Here is a 22,229-nt window from a genome sequence, read left to right on the forward strand (position 1 = left end):
CCAACTTTTTGGGATTTGGAACTGAACTTTGAGACTTACTCCCCCTCATCAGTGCCCAGGAGTGATGGGACCCTGAGACAACGACTAATGCCACTAAAAATGCCTGGGAAATCTGGGTATCCAGTGACCTCATTTACAATGAGAAGTAACTGCACAGGAACTAGGATTTTTGCCCTCAAGTTAAACAGGATGGAGGCCCAGTCATGAAAAGAAGTCAATTTTGTTGACTCTAAAATCAAAGCACAAGGAATTTAAATGATTGATGAGAAGTCTTTAAGAGAGCCAAATGATTTCCTCACTATGCTTGAACCTACAGAACTAAGATACTTGGGGTCCTTTGCCAAGGACTTGATTCCTGTGAAACTGCTGGATGGACAGGACCACTCTCATCATTGGTCTACCTCCTTCTGTGAGCTACTGCCATTGTCTTCTACTAGAGACATATGTCTAGTCTATAATTTTACTCTAAGAATATACAGGGACATAGTCCTGTAGTCTCTCCCTGTAGGAGAGAAAATATATGTTCCCAGACACCAAAATTTAAGACACTATAAAGACCAGGAGGAGCCAAGATGGCAGAATAGCATGGAAGTTTTTTGTGTGTCTTGCATCCATGAAATACAAGAACACAGACCAACAATACAAGCCAGACCAACACTAAACCATCCTGCACACCTAGAAAACTGACTGGAGGATTAACACAACAATCTGCACAACCTGAACCACAGAATTCAGCAGGTACGTGGCATGGAGAGGTGAACTTGGGGAGAGGGAAGCCGTGGAGGGCAGGGAGCTGCTTTAGTGTGCAGAGAGAGGATGGAGATGGGGCTGGGGGGAGAATACAGGAAAAGCACCCCTCCCCAAAAGCAGCTGGTGAGAAAGTGGAAAATTGGAAACAGACGCAGAGACTGAACTAAAAAGGGAGAAAGGAGAAAGGAGAGGGTTTAAGTTCCATTAAGACTGTAAACAGGGGGAGCGCAGAGTCTGAAACTCTGAAGCTCGATACCTGGCAGTGATCTGGTGGGAAGGGCAAATCCCCAGGAGCAGAGTAGGGTCCAGGAGGTTCTCAGGCCACATGGAGAGAAGCGGTTCCACTGCTGGAAGGATATTTGGTAGAGGATGTGAGGCCACCTGGGACCAGCGGACCCCAAAGAACAGCCACGTTCTCTGGTGCTGGAACAAGGTCATTGGGGGGTGAAGCCTTTTGCCAGATATGCATTGTGATTTTCCATAGTCCCTGAGGCGCTGCTGCTATACTGTCTCATGAACTTTTTCTGGGGTGGGCTGGCACCTGGCAACAGTCTCTGGGCATTGGCAGCAGCACGGTCCTGCAAGCATTCCTGGGTGTGGCCGGCACCTGGCCATTGCTTGGTAAGACTGTCAGCAGAGGGGCCAAGTGGATCAAAGCCGCAGTCTGTCAGAAGTGGGGGGGCTGGGGAAGGCAGCCTCATCTGAGACAAAACTCGGGAAGGAGGTGCCGCCTGGGCTTGATCACAAACAGTGTGGAAGCGGGGAGTGGACGGAAGCCAAAGATGAAGGACGGGTGCCCAACTGCTGATAAGGGAGGACAGAGTTCGGATACTACAGACTGAGTAGCTGGGTGATGTCATTTCACCACTCCTCCGCATGCCCATACACATCTACAAGGACCACAACATTCCACCCCAGTAGGCTAGCAGCGCCATCTAGTGGAGAACCGAGCCATTACACCAAGCCCTGCCCAACTGTGCCAAATTCACTTTTCAAGAACACAAGTCTCACCGCTTGCTTAGTTTATGGACTATAAAGCGCCTCACAGTTTGACTTCTAGGGGAAAACAAAGTAATTTCAGTCACATTTCAGTCTGTTAGCCAGTCCAACTATTCAGTTTTTTTTCTTTTCTTTCTTTTTTTTCTCCTTTTCGTTTCTTTTCTTTTTCTTGAATACAGAAAGAGAAAAAAATCATTTTTATTTTCAATTTTTATTAAAATATTTTACTTTAATTTTTTCTACTATATTCTTTACTTTTGTGTAAATTTTTTCAAATTCTATTTTATTTCCATCATTTCATTTTAGTCTACTTTATTCATTTTTTCAAACAATTTCTTTTTTTTGCTTTCTTCCCCTTTTTTTCTCTAATCTATCAACCCACTTTCCCCCAAAAGAAGGAGCAGGAAGAAAGAATTCACCCCAAAAGAAAGTGCAGGAAGAAACGACTGCCAGGGACTTAACTAACACAGATAAAAGCAAGATGTCTGAACCAGAATTTAGAATCACAATAATAAGAATACTAGCTGGAGTAGAAAATAGATTAGAATTCCTTTCTGTGGAGATAAAAGAAGTAAAAGCTAGTCAAGATGAAACAAAAAATGCTATAACTGAGCTGCAATCTTGAATGGATACCATGTTGGCAAGGATGGATGAGGCAGAACAGAGAATCAGCGATATAGAGGACAAACTTATGGAGAAAAATGAAGCAGAAAAAAAGAGGGAGACTAAGATAAAAGAACACAACTTAAGAATTAGAGAAATCAGTGACTCATTAAAAAGGAACAACATCAGAATATAAGGGTCCCAGAAGAGGAAGAGAGAGAAATAGGGGTAGAAGAGTTATGTGAGCAAATCATAGAAGAAAACATTCCTAACCTGGGGAAAGACACAGACATCAAAATCAAGGAAGCACAGAGGAATCCCATTATATTCAACAAAAACCGACCATCAACAAGGCATATCATAGTCAAATTCACAACATACTCAGGCAAGGAGAGAATCATGAAAGCAGCAAGGGAAAAAAGTCCCTAACCTACAAGGGAAGACAGATCAAGTTTGCAGCAGAACTATGCACAGAAACTTGGCAGGCCAGAAAGGAGTGGCAGGATATATTCAGTGTGCTGAATCAGAAAAATATGCAGCCAAGAATTCTTTATCCAGCAAGGCTGTCATTCAAAATAGAAGGAGAGATAAAAAGTTTCCCAGACAAAAATTAAAGGAGTTCGTGACCACTAAACCAGCCCTGCAGAAATTTTAGGGGGACCCTTTGAGGGGAGAAAAGATGAAAAAAAAATAAGTAAATACCAAAAGCAACAAAGATTAGAAAGGACAAGAGAACACCACCAGAAATTCCAACTCTACAAGCATCATAATGGCAATAAATTCATATCTTTCAGTACTCACTCTAAACATCAATGGACTCAATGCTCCAATCAAAAGACATAGGGTAACAGAATGGATAAGAAAACAAGATCCATCTATATGCTGCTTACAAGACACCCACTTTAGACCTAAAGATACTTTCAGATTGAAAGTAAGGGGATGGAGAACCATCTATCATGCTAATGGTCAACAAAAGAAAGCCGGAGTAGCCATATTTATATCAGACAATCTAGACTTTAAAATAAAGACTGTATCAAGAGATGTAGAAGGGCATTATATCATAATTAAGAGGTCTATCCACCAAGAAGACCTAACAATTGTAAACATTTATGCACCAAATGTGATAGCACCCAAATATATACATCAATTAATCACAAACATAAAGAAACTCATCTATAGTAAAACCATAATAGCAGTAGACTTCAACACCCCACTCACAGCAATGGACAGATCATCTCATCAAAAAATCAATAAGGAAGCAATGGCTTTGAATGACACACTGGACCAGATTGACTTAACAGATATATTCAGAACATTTCATCCTAAAGCAGTGGAATATACATTCTTCTCCAGTGCACATGGAATGTTCTCCAGAAGAGACCATATACTGGGACACAAATCAGCCCTAAGTAAGTACAAAAAGATAGAGATCATACCATGCATATTTTCAGACCACAACGCTATGAAACTCAAAATCAACCACAAGAAAAAATTTGGAAAGGTAACAAATACTTGGAGACTGAAGAACATCCTACTAAAGAATGAATGGGCTAACCAAGCAGTTAAAGAGTAATTTAAAAAGTATATGGAAGTCAATGAAAATGATAACACCACAACCTAAACCTCTGGGACTCAGCAAAGGCAGTCATAAGAGGAAAGTACATAGCAATCCAGGCCTTCCTAAAAAAGGAAGAAAGATCTCAGATACACAACCTAACCTTATGCCTTAAGGAGCTGGAAAAAGAACAGCAAATAAAACCCAAAACCAGCAGAAGACAGGAAATAATAAAGATTAGGTCAGAAATTAACGCTATCAAAAACAAAAACACAGTAGAAGAGATCAATGAAACCAGAAGCTGGTTCTTTGAAAGAATTAGCAAAATTGATAAATCACTAGCCAGTCTAATCAAAAAGAAAAAGGAACGCACCCAAATAAATAAAATCAAGAATGAAAAAGGAGAGATCACCACCAACACGGCAGAAATAAAAACAATAATAAGAGAATATTATGAGCAAGTATATGCCAATAAAATGGGCAATATGGAAGAAATGGACACATTCCTAGAAACATATACACTACCAAAACTGAAACAAGAAGAAATAGAAAATTTGAACAGACCCATACCCAGTAAGGAAATCGAATTAGTAATCAAAAATCTGCCAAAAAACAAGAGTCCAGGGCCAGATGGCTTTCCAGGGGAATTCTACCAAACATTTAAGGAAGAGTTAACACCTATTCTCTTGAAGCTGTTCCAAAAATAGAAACGGAAGGAAAACTTCCAAACTCTTTCTATGAAGCCAGCATTACCTTGATTCCAAAACCAGACAGAGACCCCACTAAAAAAGGAGAACTACAGACCAATTTCCCTGATCAACATGGATGCAAAAATCCTCAACAAGACATTAGCCAACTGGATCCAACAATACATTAAAAAAATTATTCACCACGACCAAGTGGGATTTATACTTGGGATGCAGGGCTGGCTCAATATCTGCAAAACAATGTGATTTGTCACATCAATAAAAGAAAGGATAAGAGACATATGATCCTCTCAATAGATGCAGAGGAAGCATTTGACAAAATATAGCATCCTTTCTTGATAAAAACCCTCAAGAAAGTAGGGGTAGAAGGAGCATACCTCAAGATCATAAAAGCCATATATGAACGACCCAACGCTAATATCATCCTCAATGGGGAAAAACTGAGAGCTTTCCCCCTAAAGTCAGGAACAAGACAGGGATGCCCACTCTCTCCACTGTTATTCAACATAGTATTGGAAGTCTTAGCCTCAGCAATCAGACAACCCAAAGAAATAAAAGGCATCCAAATAGGCCAGGAGGAGGTCAAACTTTCACTCTTTGTAGATGAGATGATACTCTATATGGAAAACCCAAAAGATTCCACCAAAAAAAACTGCTAGCACTGATTCATGAATTCAGCAAAGTTGCAGATATAAAACCAATGCACAGATATCGGTTGCATTCCTATTCACCAACAATGAAGCAACAGAAAGAGAAATCAAGGAATTGATCCCATTTACAAGTGCACCAAAAAAACATAAAATACCTAGGAATAAATCTAACCAAAGAGGTGAAAATGTATACACTGAAAACTATAGAAAGCTTATGAAAGAAATTGAAGAAGGCATAAAAAAATTGAAAACGATTCCATGCTCCTGGATAGGAAGAACAAATATTGTTAAAATGTCGATACTATCCGAAGCAATGTACATATTCAATGCAATACCTATCAAAATAACACCAGCATTCTTCACAGAGCTAGAACAAATAATCCTAAAATTTGTAGGGAACCAGAAAAGACCCCGAATAGCCAAAGCAATCCTGAAAAAGGAAACCAAAGCAGGAGGCATCACAATCCCGGACTTCAAGCTATACTGCAAGGCTGAAATCATCAAGACAGTATGGTACTAGCACAAGAACAAACACTCAGATCAATGGAACATAATAGAGAACCCAGAAATGGACCCACAAACGTATGGCCAACTAATCTTTGACAAAGCAGAAAAGAATATCCAAAGGAATAAAGACAGTCTCTTCAGCACTTGGTACTGGGAAAACTGGACAGCGACATGCAGAAGAATGAACCTGGACCACTTTCTTACACCATACACAAAGATAAACTCAAAATGGATGAAAGACCTCAATGTAAGACAGGAAGCCATCAAAATCCTCGAGGAGAAAGCAGGCAAAACCTCTTTGATCTTGGCCGCAGCAACCTCTTACTCAACATGTCTCCAGAGGCAAGAGAAACAAGAGCAAAAATGAACTATTGGGACCTCATCAAAGTAAAAAGCTTCTGCACAGCAAAGGAAACAATCAGCAAAACTAAAAGCAACCAACAGAATGGGAGAAGATATTTGCAAATGACATATCAGATACAGGGTTAGTATCCAAAATCTATAAAGAACTTATCAAACTCAACACCCAAAAACCAGATAATCCAGTAAAGAAGTGGGCAAAGACATGAATAGACACTTCTCCAAGGAAGACATCCAGATGGCCAACCGACACATGAAAAAATGTTCAACATCACTCATTATCAGGGAAATACAAATCAAAACCACAACGAGATACCACCCTACACCTGTCAGAATGGCTAACATTAACAACTCAGGCAACAACAGATGTTGGCAAGGATGCAGAGAAAGAGGCTCTCTTTTGCATTGTTGGTGGCAATGCAAACTGGTGCAGCCACTCTGGAAAACAGTATGGTGGTTCCTCAAAAAACTAAAAATAGAACTACCTTACGACCCAGCAATTGCACTACCAGGTATTTACCAAGGGATAAAGGTGTGCTGTTTCAAAGGGACACATGCACCCCCATTTTTATAACAGCACTATCAACAATAGCTAAAGTATGGAAAGAGCCCAAATGTGTCCATCGATGGATGAATGGATAAAGAGAATATATGGTATATATATACACACACACACACACAATGGAGTATTACTTCGCAATCAAAAAGAATGAAATCTCGCCATTTGCAACTATGTGGATGGAACTGGAAGGTATTATGCTAAGTGAAATTATGCTAAGTCAGTCAGAGAAAGACAAAAATCATATGACTTCACTCATATGAGGACTTTAAGAGACAAAAAAAATGGACATAAGGGAAGGGAAACAAAAATAATATAAAAACAGGGAGGGGGACAAAACAGAAGAGAATCATAAATATGGAGAACAAACAGAGGGTTACTGGAGGGGTTGTGGGAGGGCTGATGGGCTAAATAGGTACGGGGCATTAAGGAATCTACTCCTGAAATCATTGTTGCACTATATGCTAACTAATTTGGATGTAAATTAAAAACAAATTTTTTTAATTAAAAAAAAAGACACTATAAAGACCAGAGTCTTTGTAAATTTTGGTAATGTGGTGTCAGGGTGTAAAGAGAATGTCATGATGGAGATGATTCACCTTTTTCTAAGGTGGTGATCTGAAGTTATAATTTTCCTTGTTATGTGATAAGTGGGTTCTGAGGCTATTAATACCCCCAAATAGACTGACATTGGTGGGCAATGGTTTTACAGACAGAATCCTTTTAACTTCCCCTTATTAGCAAGGTCACTGTTTAGAACGAAAATTTTTCTTAAGAACTAAATGATTACTAAAATATGAGGCTGAAATAATAAATGGTACTCTTTGGGCCTTCATTGAGAGTTCTATGATTGACGATTAAATGTTCTGAGCAAATACAGTCTCTGGTTTTCAATTCCAAACTTTGTAAACATATCAGAGACAAACAAGTAGGTGGGGTGGAGGCATCATTTGGGAGGCCACTGGAGTCGGGCACAGTGACACTGAGATATTCAGAAAGGGGTCAGGAAACTTGCAGAGAAGACAGCTTGCACAATGCAGTCAAGGAAGACAACTGATCTGGAATATTCAGAAAAGGCATGTTATTCTTTTTAAAGAAACTAGAAGTTTCGGGGCACCTGGGTGGCTCAGTTGGTTGAGCATCCGACCTTGGCTCAGGTCATGATCTCACAGTCTGTGGGTTCGGGCCCCGCGTCCGGCTCTCTGCTGACAGCTCAGAGCCTGGAGCCTGCTTCGGATCTGTGTGTCTTTCTCTTCCCCTCCCCTGCTCATGCTCTGTCTCTCTCTGTCTCAAAAATAAATAAAAACATTAAAAAAATAAAAAAAAAGAAACTAGAATTTTAAAAAGTTAAAACAAGGCTTTTAAAAAAAAGAAACTAGAAGTAATAATGAGATATAAATTTACATTTATCATCACACAAAAAAAGAGTGGTAACACCATTGTTTATAGAGATGGAGGGTGGCTACTTTCCTACTTTCTGGTAAAAATGAAAATTACTATTGCTTTTCGGAAACAAATTCAGTCACATATTATTTCAATGTAGCAATCTCACTTTTGGGAATCTATTCCACAGAAATAAACGTATTAGCATGTAGCAGCATATGTATAAAAGTGTTTTTACAACTTATTCACAGGGTGAAAAACAAGGGTGAAAACACTGTGAATTACTACCAATAGAGGAACAGAGGAATAAATTATGGTATAACCACACCATGAAGTTGTTTGCACCATTAAAAAGAATCCATTATGGGGCGCCGCCTGGCTGGCTCAGTTAGCAAAGCCTGTGACTCTTGATCTCAGGGTCTTGAGTTCAAGCCCCACATTGGGTGTGGAGCCTACATAAAATGAATAAATTAAAAAAAAAAAGAACCCATCATGACCATTGATTAGAAAAGTTTTCCATGGGTATCATTGGGAAAGAATGTTGGGGAGAGAGCAGAAAATGTCTAGAATATTATACATTTTTATGGACTACAAAATGACAAAATCCCAATGTAGGTGTATGTGTGTATATATGCACATATCTGTGTGTGACTGTGCATGTACGTGTGTGTGTTTATGTGATGAGATGAGTGTGAAGAAAAAAAAACGAAGGGTGCACCTTAGATTCTAGTGGGAATGACCAGGAACATAAGGGGCTTCAATAGAAGCAGATGAAGCAGATGAAGGGAAGGAGGGGAGAGGAAGTCAAAAAACATGATACAAAATGACTGCAATAAAAAGTGAAATAAGTGATTTCTCAGTTGGGTAGAACTACACATGCGTAAGTTTATCCATGTATAAAGAAATCGGGGGAAGATAAATGAGAGAGTTAAAACTGCCTTATAAGAATGACCATGATATATTGTTGAGAAGAAAAAAAAGAGACAGTCACAAAGGTTGTTTCTAAAAGGAGGTGAATATAAACATATGAGCACAACACAATTAAAAATCTGTATAGCAAAAGACACTATAAAGAAGAGAAATGACAGCCTGGGAAGAAATAAATGCCACCCATATGGCAGACAAAGGGATTATGTCCCAAGAAACAAAAAGCTTCTACAAGTTGTTAAGAAAAAGATAATTAACCTGATATGCAACTTACGAATAAGCAATTGCATGAGATGAAATCCAAATAACCAATCCACATGAGAGGTGTTCAGTCTTTTATATCATCGTGGAAATGCAAATGTAAGCAATAATGAAGTACAACTGTTACTCCCTTGGTCAGCAGAAATTAAGAACAGCAACTAACCGCTAGAGAGACTGTGTACCAGTCAGGCAGGCACCTTTATACATTACTGGTAGGAGGGTGAATTGCTACAACTGTTCAGAAAATAAAAATTTGGTAATATAGTAATTAAAACACTCTTGTGATAATCTCTCTCTTAAAAATCTTATTCATCTTTATAAAATACCTAAGTGAGCAAACAATATACATTTATGTACATACACACATTATACATAGATACATACATACATATGTTCCTCTTCCTCCAAGGGTGTCTATACAAGATACTGACTGTGGCAGTTTTGTTGTGGCAAATACAAAACATATACACAAAGCAAGAAAATGGCAAACAGCCTGAATGTACATTGATTCTGAGAAGTAGTTCAAGAAAGTATGGTATATATAAACTTGAAAATTATGCAACTATTTGGAAGAAATAAATCAAATTTATATCTAAAGACTCAGAGGTACATCTATTATTATTTTAAAGAAAAGCAACTTGTACAGTATGACCAAGTGTTAAAACAACAATATATATGTATTTAAAACAGAGAAATGTGTAATATAAATTAAAAAGATTTACATCCCTATACAATTATACAGGTAAACTTCAATTATCAAGAGTATGTGTTTATATGTGTGGAATCCTTATTACCTAATCTTCCCCAATAAACTGGGAATAAATTATCAGCTTATTAATAAATTATAAGGTCATTAATAACTTATTTTGCATTTGGATTAATGATATATTTTTAAAAAATAAAAAAAAAATCCTCTTTGTAATAGAGGCTCCTGACAATACAGCTAATGTTAACATGCTAAAGGCAGTCAACACATTATTTTATTTCAGAAAATTTTAGGTGAAAAGAAGGAGCTGTATCTGGGAGCACATGACAAGAGGTGAACACAGAGCAGGAGTGAGCACGTTCTGGCTGACGGGAAAGGTGGTTCAGCTTTCAGCGGGTAAGTGTAGCAGGTGGGAGTCCCACGAGAAGACAGCTCATGGCAGCATGAAAAACTACCAGCAGGTAGAGGTGAGGGCTGGCTGTGAGAACGGAGTTCAAAGACAAAACAAGTAATAAGGCAGGTCTCCAGGCTCAGAAGAACTGAAGTGTGGGTCAGTGGTAGCAAACACTCAGGAAAGGAAGATGTCAAGAACCCAGGTAATTAGCAATGGAGTATAAGCAGGGTTTTAGTCAGGGCCACCACGTGTGGCTGTGAGCTGTGTGACGCACAGGGGATGCTGTTGGCTTAAACTACCATGCGAAGGGTGCCTCCTGAATTTATACAACGAGGCAGGAAGCTGTTGCAATGCAGAGATTTTACCCCAAGATCAGAGGAGATGAAAATTGACAATTCTGTTGATTATCATCACTAGCACCACGACTGTGACAGCTGACATTACGACAAGGTATTATACTTTACAGAACAAATTCACTGTCCTGGGAAGGATCAAAGGAGGTAGCCAGGTCAGGTACTACAATCACCATTAAAATGAGGAAACAAAGACTCAGAAATGTTTGTTGACCTGCCCAGGATTTCAAAGGTAGTCAATGGCCGAACAGGCTTGTGAACCCAAGATGTCTCCTTCTAAAACCATCCGTTCCCACTGTCTCAAATTGCTCATAAGAGGAATGAAGATTGCTCTGTGACATTGGGGATTGGCCTGCTGAGCAAAGAGCCAACAGATCATTTTACACCTTGTATTTCTTTCACGCGAACTTTATTTTCTTATTTTTTCAAACCTAATAGGTAAACAAATTCTCCCTTAAGGAGATTTCCTGTTGTGCAACATTCAGACTCAACTTGTCCATACTGATGGCTGTTTTATTGTAGTGACTATTTGTTTAGACAGAATGTGTTACAGAAAGATTTATAGCAGCTTACAAAAACACTTACGATACAACATAAAATTGAATAAAAACTAAGGAAATGAGGACATTGAATTAGAAGGAAAATGAGTGAAGAAAAGCAAACATCCAGCCACAAATGAAGTTAGTTCACAAAATAAATAAGGCACTCAATAAAGTTCGCTATGTTTGCTAAAGGTGGACTGCAAATTTGGCTCTCAGCTTTTCAGCAGGAAGAGAAAGAAGGAAACATGATTCACAGCACTTGAAAGATATAATTATAAGCCAACCAGTGGCTCAGGAGAAATACAAGTATTCTTGGTACTAAGACTGAAAAGTTATATTTTCCATTGTTCCATATGATGCTAATAATAGCAGCCAATTTTTATAAGGATCTTACCATGTGTCGGGCATGCTTCTAAGTGCTTTGAATGCTTTGTATCATTCAATTGCCATGAAAATTCCACAGGATGGATTTTATTAGTAATTACTTTTTTACAATTGAGGAAACTAAACTACAAAGATGATAAGTAAGTCTCTGAAAACACACACACACACGCACACACACACGCACACACACACACACACACACACACAATTAGTAAGTGCCTGATTTGGGATTCCAACACAGTTCTGCCGACTCCAAAGTTATTCTTTTACCATGTGACTTCCATTTAGGAACTATACCTTGATTCAGTCCCTAAGTATCCCTGAAGACCTAAGAGACTCCCTCAAGATCCAACATTCTGTAGTTTCAACCATGTTCTCTCTACTACAGAACTTTGTTTTTTTCACTGCACTTACTACCATCTGCTTTCTTATTTTATTATCTTTCTCCTAACAGAATGTGAACTGTGTAGCTGCAATGATCTTATCTTTTTAATCTTCTATCCTTAGTCTGCTTTTCTGCCTAAAACATAGGAGGCATGCAATAATATTTTTGAGTAAATGAATGTCTCAAGGAACAAGGAGTAGGTGTCCATTTAACATGCTTTCATGTCTGAAAATCCATTTGCCCCTGCTTATGCTTAGCTCCTTACACATATTACTCACATATTCTTCCCTAGTCTCCATAACTTATACTAGTTACCAAAAATTCGCTGGACCCTATAATTTGGCTATATTCTGTAATCTACCTTGGCATGGAGTTAATTTTATTCACTTGACCTTACAATTTAGAAAAGTATTCCTAAGAATATAGATGTCACCATCACGTGTCACACATGAGGAAATTTTTAAATTTTTATTTATTTGTCCATAAGCAATGACCGCTGATTTTTAAAAGTATACATTCAAAGAATATAAGGCCTTGTGACCTGTTCAACATAGATTTTGGTATTGTTGCCCAATATTTCCTATTTAAAAAAACAGACCACTTCTAGAACAGAGAGAAAGCAACCTGTGCTTAAGGGACAAAAAAACCAACATGAACTTGTTCTGGTGAAATACCTAATTCCAGTTACCATGTTTTCAGCAGGAAAAATAATCAAATTGTTAAACAATGCAGCTTCACTAGGTTTGTAATGGGAGCATGAGATGATTAAGGTTTTTTTTTTGTTTGTTTCTTTGTTTGTTTTAACTACAGACACACAAACACCCAAAATATTCAGAATAATTGATTGGATGACATTAATAAATACAATTCAGGAAATCCCAGAATAAGACAGATTCTTAGCCCTCATTGTCTTGATGCATATTCTCAGCCTTCTCTAAATCTTTCAGGATTTTTTGGAATTTGTATCACATGGCTGTCATTTCCAGAGAGGAGGACAAACAAATCTCACAAACACATCTCTTCCTGCAATCTTGGAAATTGACTGTGAACATATGGCCTATCCCTCAAAGCGGGTCTTTTTCTTTCTTTTTCTTTGAAGTTACCTGTTGCTAACTTATTGTTTTAGTAAAAAGACTAAATCATATGAAAGTGTAGGCTGAATTGACGACATGTAAAGTTGATGATGTGCTCTTGACTTATTTTCCTGAACTCGAATAGTCGAAATGTGGCACACAGGTAATCAAAGAAACAATGTGGGATAAGAATAATGGCTGGATTATACTTTCATACTTTATTCTATTTTTTAAGTTTATTTACTTCTTTTGAGAGAGAGAGAGAGAGAGAGAGAGCAGGGGAGGGGCAGAGAGAGAAAATCCCAAGCAGGCTCTGCACTGTCAGCACAGAGCCTGATGCGGGGCTTGATCCCATGAACTGTAAGATCATGACCTGAGCTGAAATCAAGAGTTGGATGCTTAACCTACTGAGCCACCCAGGAGCCCCATAATTTCATACTTTAAAAAAAAATTTGGCAAATATTAAAGTACAAGATTATGACCAATCTCCTTGTAAACAGACAATGATAAATGGCTACAGTGATGTGATATTGTGATTTATAATAACAACAACAAAAAATCATTTTGGTCTTCCTCCACAGTTCCTGGCACAAAGCTCCTAAAACCATGGCAGTTTCCTATCTGACAGCAATAGGGGAATCTTTTGTCATACTATTTAGTTTTGTTCCCAGTTCCTAAAATAACTCCAAAGCCATAAAGGTGAAATGGGTGTTTTTCCTTACTCACAATAAGCCCTTTCAACCACACTTGAGTTTATATTAACGGGGTGACTTTTGGAACCCCCCTAAAGATGGGGGGGTCGGGTGGCCAACGGAACCAGCCAAGTGATTAAAGGCACAGAGCTTTGAGTCCCACCCCTCAACCTCTGGGAAGGGGAGGGGAGCTGGAGGCTGAATAATCACCAATGACCATGATTCACTGAATCATGGCTACATAATGAAGGCTCTGTAAAAACACAAAAGAGCAGCGTTTGGAGAGTTTCCAGGTTGGTGAACACAAGGTGGTGCTGGCAGAATAGCACACCCAGAGAGGACATGGGGGCTCTGTACACCTTCCCGCATAACCTGCCCTATGCACCCATTCCATACGCCTGGTCCTGAGTCACGATAGCCTTTCTAATAAACTGCCACTCTAGTAAGTGAAAGGATCTGATTCTGTTTCCAAATAGATAGTGTCAGAACTGAGTAGAGGAGAAACACAGGAGCAATTTTCCCTTTACATTTTGGTATGAGAAGTGGGCTTTGCTAGAACAGTCTTGGTCCATGGAAACATGGGGTTTACAAGAGAAAGGATGACAGGGTGGGGGATGAAGGACCTTTGATTCCTGGGGGGTCAGGTGGTCACTCCTGCTATGAAGCAACAGCTGTGTTACACTCAGTTACTAAAGGTAAAAGTTCTTGAGGAGTAAGCTTTGTAACTTTGCTCAGGGAGAGAACCTTCCAAAGACTTTTAGCTCCTGTGTTTACCTCAAACAAGAGAAATGAACAAATTGTTTCTACCATCTGAACTATAGAGATCAAGTGGAGGGAACTGAGGCATTTGCTAAATAGTATCAAACCCATCATGCACAGGCAGGGAGGGTCAGATGCCCAGAAAGCAGAGTATAATTATCCATTAGCAGTTAGATATTAAAGTGAAGCATTTTATAGTAACAACAACAAAACAAGCAAAAAACTAAGCATGATTCATAGTATTTATGATTAGAGGGAAACAGAGAAAGAAGGAAGAAAAGAAAGAAAAGGGGACAAAAGTCACTCACAGAAGGTATAAGAGAACGGTTCTCAACAATCGTAAAACCAAAGCACAATTTTTACAGAGATCTGACAAGTATGTATTTGCTCCAAAGCAAAGATACCCTCTTTGTTCACCTGAAGACCCCATTTGTTTTTATACTGTTGTGGAAATTTTAGATTAAAAAAGAGTTTTTAGGTTCCAACATAAAGACACACAGCACCTTCCACCTTCCTCAATGAAAAACACTGAAATACAACATTTTATTTGTTTTCAACGGAACACCCTCTTTTTTGTCCTGCTAACTTCCTTGACTGCTTTAAATATTTACCTTGCTTTACACTTAAGGTTTATGGAACATAAATAATCTGGCCAAGGGAAAGAAAAAACAGACCCCATATTGCAATTGTATATAGAGTTCATAAAGAAAGAAGTTTCCATTAAAACAAGCTCTTAAATTCTCTTAATAATAGTAATCAGGCAGTTGAAATGAAAAGAATACTGTTTGACACAGTCAACATTTAGTTCTCCTCAAAATTAGCTGCCTTAAGCCACTGGATGTGTGGGGAATATAAGTCAATATATATAACAGTAAAATCTATCATATAATGGAATTTTTAGCAGCTGTTAAAAATGATGCTTTTTAAAGGCAGTTAATGGTATAAGATGTCCAAAATATAAACTAAGTAAAAAAAAAACACCTGCAAGCTTTATGTATGCACATTCCATATATCTGTAAAAAAGAAAGTCTATACCTGTATATATAAAAGACTATACAGATACATATAGCAAAATGACATTGTTATATAACAGTTAATGATTATTTTTATTCCTATTTTTCCTTCTGTATATTTCTAAATATTCTGAAACTCTAAGAAATTACATTACTTTTTGAGTTGAGACAAAAATATTAGTCAATACCCAATGTCCAAGTAGTATGATAATCAATTAAAGCAGCTCTCTTAAGACTCCAGTCATCCCAATGTTGAGTCTAAATGATCCAAACAAGCAGATGCACTGAGTGGTCCAGTATCAAAACTTCACACAGACACTGCCTAAGCTTGACCTCTAGCATTTCCAGAATGTGTTCCAGAATCCTCCTTGCTGCTTTAGTAGTGAGAAATGGAGAAAAGCAACAGATGGCGACAATTATGACTGTCAGGATGCCAACCTCAAGAACGAAATTTTTACTTCAAGACAATTTGCAGGGGTACAATAATATCTGGAGAATCTAGGCACAAGCTTTCCGAAATGCAAATGTTTGGGATAAAAAGAAAGTTGGTTATATAAGAAGATCTGATAGTTTAACATGAAGCACTTAGGTTAAGAGCAAAAATTTAACCAAATTTCTGAAGCAGATTACAGAATTTCTTTTTTCAGACTTTCTTAAAAATAAAATGTAATTTGACACTACAATTCCTTTTTTATTATAATCTCTAGACCGGCCATCATGGATCTTTACCTTTTACTCTCTGGCTCCAACATTAACATATAGCTATCAAGGAGTATATTTTCAAAGCATGAAAATTAACATTATCATTAGCTTAAATAAAAAGTAATCTATCAAGTTATAAATTTTCTATTGAGGAAATGTACAACATTTTCCTGAAGCAAACCAAATGACTTATGGTAAAATTTAAAATGTTCTGAGTTTTGAAGTCAAATTTGGACTTGTATTCTGCCTGTAGTACTTATTATTAACTGTACAACCTGCAGAAAGTTCCTGATTTGGGGCCTTAATTTCCTCATGTGTAAATTGGAAACTAATCATGAGGGTTTTCTGATGCTTGAAGGTTCATTATTGAGGTAGTTTCTTCCATTATTACCATATATGATGAAATTTCTGTGATATGGTTTCAGCACACCCTTACCTTTCCTGAAGTTCATAGGTAGAAGAATATAATAAGCAATGGCATAATGCAGAGATGCCCCAATTTTGAAGACTGTGGTAGCCAAACCCCAAGATAGTGCTCAACGATCCCAGCCTCCTGGTAATCACGCCCTTTGGAGTCCCTTCCCCATGAGAATGGGCTACACCTAGTGACTCATTTCTAAGGAGCACACTAAAGTGGAAACGATGGTGTGTGACTTGGAGACTAGGTCATTGTGGCAGTGTGGTGTCAATCTCTCTCTCTTCACATGTGCTGGGGGAAGCCATGTCGTGCACAGCCCTGTGGAGATGTCCACGTGTTGAGGAACGGAAGTCTCCTGCCAATGCCTCGTGAGTGAGCTTGCAAGTGAAGCCTTCGGCTCAGTCAAGTATGCAGAAACAAAGCCCCAGCTGGCAGCTTGACTTCAGTAACCCCTGAGGCAGAGAACTACACAGCTTCTGCTCCCAGATTCCTGACCTTCAGAAACTGTGTGAAATAATAAACATTTTGTGTTTTAAGCTGCTAAATGTTGAGGTAATACGTTGTGCAACAATAAATAATTGCTACACAGATCAAATCCAAAATGACAAAGTTGGTAAGGTCTACAGACAAAATACCGCTTTCAAGGAAGACAGAAAAGAAGTTTCTAAGATATAACTACATTTATCTGAAAATCCAGAAGAAGAGTTACACATTTTATTATTTAACAAATGTATTATTACCATTGTACATGTTCTCTCAGGCTCTTATATTTATTCCCTCTAGGAACTTGGGATAAGTGTCCCAAGGACTATATTGGAAGACATCTGAGTCACATTCCATATTACAGTAGGCTTGCGTCTTACATCCATTTAGCATTTTGGACTTGGTATTAGTATTTGATCCCAATACGCTTCACACAAAATAATTCATAATTTTCCCAAAGCCTATATCTGAATCACACTTTCTGTGGGTTGCCCAGCATGAGCAAGTCACTTAGCTCAGGAATGAGCCCATGCACCTGCTTCCCCTACACTCAATACAGCCTTCTTGTTCCCCGCCATATAAGCAGTCAGCATCAAAAAGTACACAGGCTACAGTGGTTTTCACAAATCTGAGACATTCTTGAGACATAATATCATGTGTCTAGCAGATTGCACTAAATCACAGTCCTAACTGGCAAATAGTCTGGGTGTTTGGACATAGCCCAGGAACCTGAATTTTCTATTCTGTCAGAGTAAATTTGCTGCCTACTTGGGCCACTGTCAGAGAGTATAACCGTAGTCACCCATTTTGTACAAGAATCACATTCCTGAGGTCACGTTGTAAGTCCTCCTATCTTCATTACTTCTTGAAGGGGCTATTGTGTTTTAATAGAAATTGAAGTCCAGACACTCTGCTCTAGCATACATTTAACTGCCATCTGACATCTAGTCTATCTTTGCTTGTTAACAGTGTCCCAATTTTTATTCAAGTAACCTCCCCTCCCATAAACAGCTTGTGAGTTTTTAGGGATGCTCTAGGGGGTGGAGCATGTAGTTTAGGTTTGAGATAATTAGCTTAATTTTATCTGCAAGTTGTTCAGGGATGAAGTGAGTAATTAACTTAAATTGCACTAGTCATAGAGATACCCAGGATATTATTGATGGTTGTGAAAGAGTCATTCTTTTCCACTAAAAATGAACCTGCAAGGACAAAACTCCAGGAGGTTCAGGAAACCATGTGGAGATGAACAAGAGAGAACCATCTGAGAATGAAGTTACCCCAGAGGAAGCAGAGCTGGAGACTGAAGCTGGCCAATTATTTGTCTTTGATCAAACCACACCTAAAGCTATATATACTACAGAAATGTTGTTATCTGAACGACAAAATTTTCTCTAGTTTGGACTGGTTTCTTGTCACTTGCCACAAAATATTTCTAACTAATAAACCCTGACATGGCAGAATTTCAACAGTAGGTACAAAGGCTAAGTCCACCGTTTAGGATATTTCCTACACAAGTACAAAATTATGATTAAAACAACATGTCTTTTAAAAAAGTGTTCAACAATTACCTGTCCACAAAACATAAAATACACTAAACATTACAAAATTTATTCACTGTGTCAAGGCTGGACTTTATTCACTGTGTCAAGGCTGGACCTTCTAAGCTGTTCAAATCACATCTAGAAATTACCTCTTCCCTTGTAAGATGAACCTCAAAAACTAGTCCACAGCAGAACCAAGATGAAGTGAAGCATAACACAGACTCAGGATGTAACTGAAAGCCAGAATTATTCAAAGCATTTGGTTTTAAGGGTCTTCTGTATCAATTGCCTGATGAAAATGTTTTCAAAGAGAGTTTGTGTCATAAAACAAGAGAATGTCTATGTGCTGGTCTGGGTGAGTGGTGAGCAAGACAAAAAGTTTTAGGAGTCTGGGAAACTCACAGAGGCCATCTAAGGCTACTGGAAACTCCCCCATCATCTTCTTATGTGCTCACAGAAGTCTTCTCTCTGCCCCAAGAACTGTCCCTATATCCTCTCTTTTCTCCTCTTTCCTTTCTTTTTTAATGTTTATTTATTTTGAGAGACAGAGAATGTGTGTGCACACGAGCAGGGGAGGGGCAGAGAGAAAGGGAGAGAGAGAATCCCAAACAGGCTCCATGCTGTCAGTACAGAGCCTGATGTGGAACTATGTGGAGCTTGATCCCACAAACCATGAGGTCATGACATGAGCTGAAACCAAGAGTCCAACAGTCAATCGACTGAGCCACCCAGGTGCCCCTCTCCTTCTTTTCTCCTTTCCTTTATCCCTTCCCATCTTCTTCCCTCCACTTTCCTTTCTCATCCTCCTCTGCTTCCTCCTCTTCTTAGCTCTTCTCCTCCCTTTTCTTCCTTTTATTTTCCTTCCTATGAAGAACATTCCATGAAGTAAGTCATAATGTCCCAACTTTTATATTCATTCCAAAGCCTTTCTAGTCCCAGTTTTCTCAGATTTTCTCCAGGCTAGAACATTCTTCACTCAGCAACCTATATGGACCTTGCTGAACCGGAAAAGCCTGTAGTTGGTTCCACTCTACCGTTTTCATCCATACCCCTAAGTTCTCTCCTTCCTGATGTTGGGGGCTTGCTGCCTGATGTAGGACTATGGAATTTCCAGCACATATTTGTTTAAAGCCAATTTTTTTTACTCCTACTACAGCCCTGACCTTGAGGACATTCATATTCCCTCTGTATTCCATTTGTACAGAAATCCTAATAACCACATCTTAGTTGAGCTTGTGGGATGTAATTAGCATTCTTTGGGATAAACATTCTAATTGTGTTGTTCTTTCCTTGGAATAAATAAACTACAGATTTTCCTGATCATAAAAGAAAGAAAAAAAGGGAAAAAATCATTTGTGGACAAATGCTCTAATGAAATTCTTTGTGGAGACAACTGACAATCTGAGAAGGAGGAGTGACACATACATCTTCCATGTCCCTTTTAAATTTCTCATTTAGGAAGAGAAAAAGTCATCTCTTCCTCTCAATGGAAGTCTTGAAAGTTACATACACTTTTTGGAAATTGGCACTGGTGTTTTTATTCTGGCTGAAAAAAAAACCAATAATTTCTCTAATTCAGGAAACATACTCATGAACGCTGCTCATTTTGGTATAAATTAAGCCATAAAATAATTCTTTGCTAGCACTACAATATTCCTCAATATATATTGTTTATATATATTGTTTTATATATGTAAACTCCTAAATAATATATATATATATATATATATATATATATATATATATATAAAACACAAATATATATATATATATATACACATACCAGCTAACACTTGACGGAGTGTTGACCGTCTATTTTTTGAGTAAGCAGAACATTACTGATTTATTTAAAAATAACCCCACTTCTCTGGTTTTCCTACTAAATCACACGTGCATAAGTAATGTCGATAGATTATATGAAACACTGACACTAGCAATTGTTGCAAGCTACCAAAGCCACAGCATGATTAGAGACTAGATCACAAGAGGTTAGGGGAGGCTAATACAGCAAATTCGCCTATTGCTTTCATGTAATCATCACTCAGAAGAAAAAGCACAGCTTCTTCATGAGTCTTCAAACCACGAATAAGCTAAAAGTGAAATGACCTGCCAGAATTCCTCATTGCTGCCTTTTATCCTCCATAATATTAAATTAACTAGAGAGTGCATGACATTACAAGATAGAACAAACCTCTTGAATGGCAATTCAGTGACTTCAAGAGTTGATGACTATGGGAATATGATGGTCACCAGAGGAAATATCTCCCATGAGCCCCTAGTATTAACACAGGCATATCCAGATACAGCCACATCGTTAACATCATTTGTCTTCACTGAATAGACAGAGTACATGGCTTTCACCTTCAGAACATCTGTTACTCATGTAAATGTACAAAATTTGTTCGAGTACCTCAGGAGGCCAAGTGACCCACATATTTTGTAACAAGAGCTCATCTTGTGTTCTCAATTGATGATTTTTTACTGAATTACCGACATTTCCCCTCAAACATTTGCCAAGCAAAACCAGAGATTCCATTTCATCTGTCTCTTTCTGGATCCCCCAAATGACAACTGGATCATAATAAATACTCAGTGTATGCTAGTTGAAAACATCAATGAATGGATCTTTGATTATCAAGATCAAGTAAAGCATCCTATGTGTAGAAGATAAAAAATAAAGAAAAAGAAAAAAAGTTTATTAAATTTAACTACATTTGGTTCATAGAGAGGTTGTCAAAATGTAAACATGGCTTCATTCAATGATCTTGGCCTCAAAAGTCAACATATTTGATTACATTTGGGGGCAAAAAGGCAATAGCAGTCATTTAGCTACTGACTTGCAGTTTTAATGTGAATCCTCCTGTTGTGATTTTAAACTTAAGAGGGACTGTAGTCTAAACAGGGTGTCAAACTTGTATTCAAAGTATGTATTTAAACTATGATACTTCCATAAATTGGAGAACTCTGGCCTGAGTTACATACCCTGAAAATATGAGCAATGGAACCACTGCATTATCTTGATTAATAAAGGGTGATGCCTCTTCAGTGATATTAAGAATATTATCCATCAATTACTCCCAAACCATCTTATTTATTCCAGTGCCAGAAAACTACCTTCCCCCTCTACTACACTTCCACCTTTCAGTAGTCTCTTCATTCATTACAATTTTAAGACAAGTGGCTAGAAGATCTTCAGTAGGTACTAATTAGTTATGTAAACTGAGACTAAGCCCTGTCTGCTGAACAGATTGTCACAGAAGACAGAGGCTCAGTGCAGAGTATTACCTACTATAACTGCAAGGCTTTCCTAAAGCATTTTTTTACTCAAATATTTATTGACCACCTACTATGTACCATGCACCTGGCTGTGCACAGAGGATACAGACAAGGTTTCTTGTTTCATGGGCTTACATTCAAGAGGCATCCAAGAGACAATAATCAAGTACCAAAAAAGAAAAGAAATATCAAAGAATGAGAAGCGCAGTGGTAAATAATCCTTGAGATCCAGTGATAACTATGCACC

General features: G+C 38.2%; 1 protein-coding gene across 1 annotated transcript in view; it reads right to left on the reverse strand.

Moving 5' to 3' along the window:
• The window catches only part of PTPRR (protein tyrosine phosphatase receptor type R), a 241,745-nt gene that overhangs the window by 199,812 nt on the left and 19,704 nt on the right, over nucleotides 1-22,229 (reverse strand). The window lies entirely within an intron of this gene.

The sequence above is a fragment of the Acinonyx jubatus genome, chromosome B4 (genome assembly GCF_027475565.1).
Source record: "Acinonyx jubatus isolate Ajub_Pintada_27869175 chromosome B4, VMU_Ajub_asm_v1.0, whole genome shotgun sequence".
NCBI lineage: Eukaryota > Metazoa > Chordata > Mammalia > Carnivora > Felidae > Acinonyx > Acinonyx jubatus.